This window comes from Panthera leo, chromosome B1 (assembly GCF_018350215.1).
Source record: "Panthera leo isolate Ple1 chromosome B1, P.leo_Ple1_pat1.1, whole genome shotgun sequence".
Lineage (NCBI taxonomy): Eukaryota > Metazoa > Chordata > Mammalia > Carnivora > Felidae > Panthera > Panthera leo.
In genome coordinates this window covers 21,671,681-21,679,471 of record NC_056682.1, presented here as the reverse complement: position 1 = coordinate 21,679,471, position 7,791 = coordinate 21,671,681, and the positions used below count along the sequence as shown (strand labels likewise).

Here is a 7,791-nt window from a genome sequence, read left to right as displayed (position 1 = left end):
GATTAGGCAGATCAAATTTTTTTTCTCACTAAACTTTTGTTTTAATAGGTCTCAAAATTCTGTGACAGATTTTAGATCGTTGTTTCTATTAAGAAGTACTGATTTTAAAAACTAATAACTTAAAACTGCCACATATATACATACATACATACACACAAATAACAAATGGTCCACAAAACATTCTCCTTTCCTTCTGAAGGTTTTACGATGCATTGCTGTCATTAACCAGTCTTTTACCATTCAACTTAAATGGCCAATTGACACAAACAGTTCTGACACCTTCCTTCCACCACTGATGAAGACGGGGTGACAGGTATTGGGGATAATATTCATTTAGCCTTCAGAGTCTTCTGGGCAGACTTGGTGACCTTGCCAGCTCCAGTTGCCTTCTTGTCCACTGCTTTGATGACACGCACAGCCACCATCTGTCTCACGTCAAAACAGCAAAACAGTCCAGAGGAGGATGGAGAAGCTTTCAACACACATGGGCTTGTCAGGAACCATATCAATGATGGCAGCATCAACTTATTTTTGAGAGATACAGTGTGCAAGAGCGGGGAGAGGCAGAGACAAAAGGAGACACAGAATCCGAAGCAGGCTACAGGCTCTGAGCCATCAGCACAGAGCCTGATGCAGGGCTCGAACCCACAAACCTCAAGATCACGACCTGAGCTGAAGTCCAGCGCTTAACCGACTGAGCCACCCAGGCACCCCCGTGGTGCATTTCAATAGACTTCACTTCAGTTATAACATCGACTGGAGCAAAAGTGACTACCACGCCTGGTTTAAGAACACCAGTCTCCATGCAGCCCACAGGAACAGTACCGATACCACCAATTTTGTAGACATCCTGGAGGGGTAGGCTTGTCAGTTGGATGAGTTGTTGGCAGAATGCAATCCAGAGCTTCCAGCATCGTGGTTCCACTGGCATTGCCATCTTTACGGGTGACTTTCCATCCCTTGAACGAAGGCATGTTAGCGCTTAGCTCCAGCAGGTTGTCACCATTCCAACCAGAAATTGGCACAAATGCTACTGTGTCAGGGTTGTAGCCAACTTTCTTAATGTAGGTGCTGACTGCCTTAATGATTTCCTCATATCTCTTCAGGCTGTAGGGCGGCTCAGCAGAATCCATTTTGTTAACACTAACGATGAGTTGTCTTACACCCAGTGTGTAAGCCAGAAGGCATGCCCCAGGGGTCTGCCCATTCTTGGAGAGACTTGCTTCAAATTCACCAACACCAGCAGCGACAATCAGGACAGCACAGTCAACCTGAGATGTGTCTGTAATCGTATTTTTGATGAAATCTCTGTGTCCTGGGGTATCGATGATGGTCACATGATAATCGCTGGTCGCAAATTTCCACAGGGAGATGTCAATGGTGATACCATGTTTACGTTCAGCTTTCAGTTTATCAAAGACCCAGGGACACTTGAAAGAGCCCTTTCTCATCTCAGCAGACTTCTTCCCAAATTTTTCAGCAGTTCTCTTGTTGATTCCACATTTGTAGATCAGATGACCAGCAGTGGTAGACTTGCCAGAACCTGCGTGTCCAATGACGACGATGTTGATACGAGGCTTTGCCTTTTCCATTTTGGTTTAAGTTTAGCAGTGTTTTCTACGACACCTGTGTTCCGGTGGCAAACCTTCGTAGGCTGAATTTCAAGTGTTTTTTTTTTTTTTTAATTTTTTTTTAATGTTAATTTATTTTTGAGACAGAGAGAGAGACACAGCATGAGCAGGGAAGGGGCAGAGAGAGAGGGAGACACAGAATGTGAAGCAGGCTCCAGGCTCTGAGCTGTCAGCACAGAGCCCGAAGCGGGGCTCAAACTCACGAACTGTGAGATCATGACCTGAGCTGAAGTCGGATGCTTAACCGACTGAGCCACCCAGGCGCCCCTGAATTTCAAGTGTTAAACCGAGGTGGACTCCTGCATAAACATCATTTGATCAGGACATATTATTATTTATAAATATTTTTGGATTTGAGTTACTGAAGATTTTATAGAATGTTTGCATTTATCTTCATGAAGGCCATTGGTCCGTAGTTTCCTTGTAATATTTTTGTCCAGTTTTGGCATCAGCATCATATTTAGATAAATTGGGAAGAATTTTCTGGATGAGGTTTATAAAATGGATATTATTTCTTGAATATGATTAACATATATTAACATTTTAAATCTTAACCTCTTTGAAAATAACATGAGGTAGGACATTATTATTACCATTTTATGGGATGGTTAATCTACTTGCTCAAGGGTCACAATTTGTAAGAGTCACAGTCATGGAGCCAGAACTAGAACCTTGGCTGTCTGATACCAAAGCTCAACTCATAGCTACTTCAATATACTGATTTCTGTTACAGCCAAATAAAATGAAATAATTTCATTTCAAATGTTAATAGCCCATATTTTCTAATTCCTTTTAGCCCCATACATGAAGACTGAGAACATAGTAGAGACAGTGGAAGTCTTTTACTTAGGAAATATCTAGTCTTTGGAGGAATAACTGTGTAATGGGTTGTTAAAATGTGAATTTTTTTTTGGCCCCAAATTTTGCTGAGGTTATAAAAGGCCCAGAAACAAAATAAAAGGTACAAAATTTGCAGAAGGGATGGTCATAAACTCTTTTGCAGACTTACAATCAGCCAACAGCAAGAAACAGTTGGCAACTGAAGAGCCTGGAATAAGGAAAGTCGGAGAACTGTGTCATTTTTTCACCCACCAGCCCTCGTTGTAAGTTGAGAGGAGGAGGTTTGAGAAGACCATAGGCAGAGCCGGAAGTTTGCTCCCAATTGTGTAAGAGGCAAAGAGATTGGCCTTTGACGCTCGCCTGAGGAGAACAAATGCAAAAGTCAATGCTGTGAGCTGCCTGCAATGTCAGGACAAAGAAAGAGAAAAGGTAAGGAAGCAACTGTTCTTCCCTTGATGCATGAGAGTGAAGCAGGCTGAATCCTCTCAACAGATGTATCCAAAAAGGAGACCCAGCCAGGGTGAGCATACCACAGCAGTGAGAGGCTACGGCTCACACCAGCAAGAAAAGGCTCGGAAGGTGAGTCAGAGAAGGTTAGCTAGAGAGTGCATCATCCAGTCATAAAACTGCAAAATGGGACATCCAAAGAACGCACAAACGTGCACCCAAACATGAATCAGATTTGGGCCTCCGTCAAAACTTCCAATGCCATATCTACTGGCTAGTGTCTCATTTAAGACCTGAATTAATATCCATAAATATGATTTGTCTTAATGTAGGCACGTATGCGTGTGTGTGCATGTGTATGTGTGTGTACGTGTGCTCACGTATGTGTGTGAATTTTGTCAGGGTTTTGATAGTGGTGTTATATTGGCTTTGTCCAAAAAATTTTCCTTCACGGCCCAAGTACAACTATGCTTCTTCTGATGTTATTACCCTAGATAAAAGTTAAAGGAGGCCCAGGGAAAAACTTGTATTCTCCTGGTAAAGCTCTTTCCTACCCAATCTTACCTTTACAGAATTACATTTGCTACAATAAAGTAACTAACAGGCCAGTGCCAAGAAGCAGGATGTTATTGGAATACGTTTTCCACCCACCCCCCACCTTCTTTTCCTGAGAGATGAACATTACGCCCTCATTCCTTTTCACCTCAAGAAGTCCAGTCTTCTTGGGCATCCCTTCCTATCCAGACTTTCCATCTCATATGGCTTTGTACATCTACATGTAAACCCAATACTTCAATTCTCCCCAACTTTCTATATTCCTCCTCTAAAAGTCATGTTCACTCATCAACATAATCTATTATATCTTCAGCCTCTTTTTTTAAACATGTATTTCCCCTTCTTGCTCATGATTACAGGCTGTTTCCTGAGGACTCCAATTTCCTGCAGCTCTCTCAGGAGATTTTTCTCCCACTCCATACATACCACGAAAACTAGAGGTCAATTAGGTGTAAGACTTGCTCCTCCTTGCTGCATCCAGACAACTTATCCTTACTTCCTAAAACTTGAAAATTTCGAGTACATGCCATAGAAACATGATACCGTTCATTTGCGGAGAACTTTACCACCTAGATAGTGTTTTTCTTTCAACCACTAGCCCCATCAACAATTAGACTGACACTATGCCTATACAGATTCAACACTTTGACCACCCCATTTTCTTGACCTCTCTGCTTTCAATAATTTTGTCTTTCATTTTACCTCTTCCACGAATAACTACATCATCTCCAGTATCTGTTGCAGTCAACCCATTCCCTGATCATTACATCCTATCTTTAGAGTGCACCCTCTAGAACCATCACTCCAACAATCCTCGTTCCAAGAACTCACTGCAATTTCCAATCCACTGACCGGACCACTTTTTTATGCTGTATCACACATCTCATGCCCTCACTTCCTTACTTACCCAGCTTACATTCTATGAGCGATCATAATAATCACTAACTCCTACACCTTCCAGTCCTAGATCTTCTTTCCCTTCATTATATTCAGCTAACAAAACATCAATCGTGCTTAAATTCAATTCCAAATCCAACCCTGAGTTCTATATGCTGATTAATCTCTTGGTTGGTTGGATTTCTTTATTATATACTTCATCCAAGAACTCATGGATGCTATACTCCCTGAGCCCTTGCAGTTTTGAGTCGATTCATCTGTAACATTTACACCTTAACTGAAATGTCTCAGGTATATTTTTCTTCAAAAATTTACCCTCTACCTCCCACAACATTTCAAATATTCTTCCACTGTCTTCTGGCTATTGTGAAAAAATTGTCCTGATATTTGAGGTGAGTTTTTTCCTGGAATCCTGAGTAATCATGTAATTTTCCTTGAGGATCAGTAACTTCACCTTGATATAGATTAGCATTGACTGTTCTGGAACGTGGTGTACATTTCAATTTTCAGATGCTATAACATTAATTTCATTTCAAGAACTTTTTAAAATTATATTTTGGAATATTTTCAGTTTTTTTTTTAAATTCTACAATGGTGTTCATTATCTTTCATATATATTATATTTCTCTAATTTCTTTTAGTCTCATTTTTCTTCTTCATATTATCTGAATTATTTTTCTAGCCTCTTTACCACTGGCTCAATTTTCAACACTATTCAACACTATGACATTATTTTCAATTAGTTCCAAAATTATGTCTTTTTATATTCAATTTATTTATCTAACTCTCTCAAATTATCTTCTTTAATATTCTTTTCATCTCTGGCTTATGGTTTCATGTATCCTACATTCTCTTTAATTTCTTTGAAAATGCAAAACATTAGTTGTGAATATTTCTCCTTTAATAGTAGGGTATGTAATCATTTAGAGTGCTCTGCATGGGAAGTTTATTTATCTTATTTTTAAAATACCCACAAGAATTTCTCATTTGTTATCCTATCTTTTCTCATTTCAACCATATTAGATATGGGTAGGTCTTCTTTTTTCCCATGTGTGAACTCTCCTCAAATCCCTTCCTATCTTATGTGAGTCTTTCATGGCACCATTGTAAAGACTGGGCTGGATTCACCCTGCTCTTCATTCACCTGTAAACAGGAGGTGATGAGAGGAAGGAAAGGCAGCCATGGGCAGTATGGATTGGTGATGTTGGTCCCTTCTCCGTGTTCTTATCCATTTCATAAAATCCTGGTCTGTATTTTCTTTTGTCCAGTCACAGGTTGACCTATTCCCTTCATTTAGAGTGAGCTTCTGCGCCTTCATTTCACAAAGTATTTATTACCCACTCTGGGTAGGTTTTTTTCTCCCTTTTTAGCTGAATGTTAAGTTCCTAAGTGCAAATGAGAGGCTTTCAACCTATCCTTTAATCTGTTCCTGCTCTGTAAATGCCATAATAAAACATTATGAGGGATTAAATTAGTAAATCTGGTTAGAAATGATCTCAGAATGAAATACAAGCCGGAAAACTGGAGATGGCTATATTCCCCTTCTCAACTCTATATGCTCATAAGTTGAACTCAACTTCCTGAAAATGATTTTAATGCTGTCATTCCTTAATAATAATGACTGCAGAGAAACTTCAAGGAGCTCTTTTTTCTTTCTTTCTTTCTATTCCATCCCACTGACAAGTAGGCAACATATTCAGTATACCAAGATCTTAAGCATTCATTCCAAATTAATAATTTTTCTTTCTTCTTACCCATTTAGGAGAAAAAATAAGTTGCTGAGTCCAAAGTGCTACCATTCTAAATGAATTTCTTCCAATTTAAGCACTAGAGAGATTCTTATCAAATATGCAGTGCATACAAATTTATATCACGGTTTCCAAAGATTTTATAGCTGCAATTTGAAAATGAAGTTTTGTCCTATTAAAATTAAAACTTTAAAGCCATAAGGAGAAAACATCACTTTCCAGTGCTTCAATTACCACTTTGTACAGATGACTTCTAAATTTAAATCTCTTTTAGGAATCAGAAACTTTGGCGAATTCCTACAATTTATGTAGTTATTCTATTCTTGCTTCAAACTCATAGGGCCAAAAGAAAACTTCGCATTCTCCCCCATTGAATAGGTAAGTTTTCCTGCTTCCTCATCTGTTAATGCCATTACCAACCTATTAGACCAATGGGACCAATTCTGAAAGCCATCTCCCTCTCTTCCTTTATCAACAAGCTCCTCAGTTATTCAGTCATCTGGTTCTGTAGACTTCTCTCCACCATTTGAATCAGATTGAGTTTCCATCCATTCACGTATACCACTGGGAAGTTCAGGACTTTGGCACTTTCCTCCCATTATCACAACAACCAGTCTCATGATTGTAAACAAAATTTCCTTGAACTTGATCCATTTAAGTTTACTGTCCAAAAACACAGTTCCAATCATTCAATGGCCCTCCACTACCTACTCAGCCTCTTTTCATTATCTTTAATATTCCCCATGATGTAGGTCCAAACAGTCTCTCTGTCATAAGCGTCTCCTCACAAAAGCATACATGGCTGAACCCCAATTGTTCATTATTTTATATCGTTAATGACACTGCTTCTTTTGTTAGGAAAACCTGTTCATTCTTTCCTCTCGCTTCATCTCTACTTGTTCAATCCTATTCAAGCTTCAAGGCCGGGATCAAATAGTCACTCTACTACAAAGTTGTCCCGTAAGGAAATAATCTCTCTATATGACATTTTAGTGCCAGCTAATTGTTATTCCCACTTTATAGTTATATTTGTATCCTCACCTCAATATTCCTCATATATTCTGTCCCCATCTCTTTATAAAATCCTTGAGCATGAACTTGGTGTCAAGTTTATTTTTGTGCTCTCAAAGTCAGAACGCAAGGCCATGTCAATAATAATTCCTCTATAGTCGGAAAGAGCGCTGAGAGCAACAACCACGTACGTTTTTTTTTTTATCAGAAATGTGTCACTACCACTTAACGTAGTGCCTGTCACTATTTTGAATGAATGTTGAATAAATGGATAAGTGTTGAATTGATTTTTTTTTCAAGACTTCATTGTTACCTTTAGTTTTAAAGACATCTGAAATTCCCTGTTTTGTCAGAAAAGGCAGCAATGAATCAAGTTCAGGGAAATTTAGTTATAGGCATTGCCACAAAAATTGTGTCTTCACATAATGACATCCTTTGCTAAGAATAATCCAATAGTGAAAACACATCTTTCCTTGGTTCTCATGAGCAACACATCTAAGTCAAAATTTTGTTCAAATACCAAGGTCACCTCTACACTGGATTGCCAATAAAAATTCTTAGATCTATGAAACTGTGATATTTACATAAAATACCCATGTGTGTTCATACCTTTAAAGTTGCTGGTGGTTCCAATGAAGGAATCACCTTGGGGTTATTAATT

The 7,791-nt window shown here is 38.9% G+C and overlaps 1 pseudogene; it reads right to left on the bottom strand.

The window, feature by feature from the left end:
- Window positions 1-329: 329 nt before the first annotated feature.
- Window positions 330-1,592, bottom strand: LOC122218337 (annotated as a pseudogene).
- Between the last annotated feature and the right edge of the window lie 6,199 nt (window positions 1,593-7,791).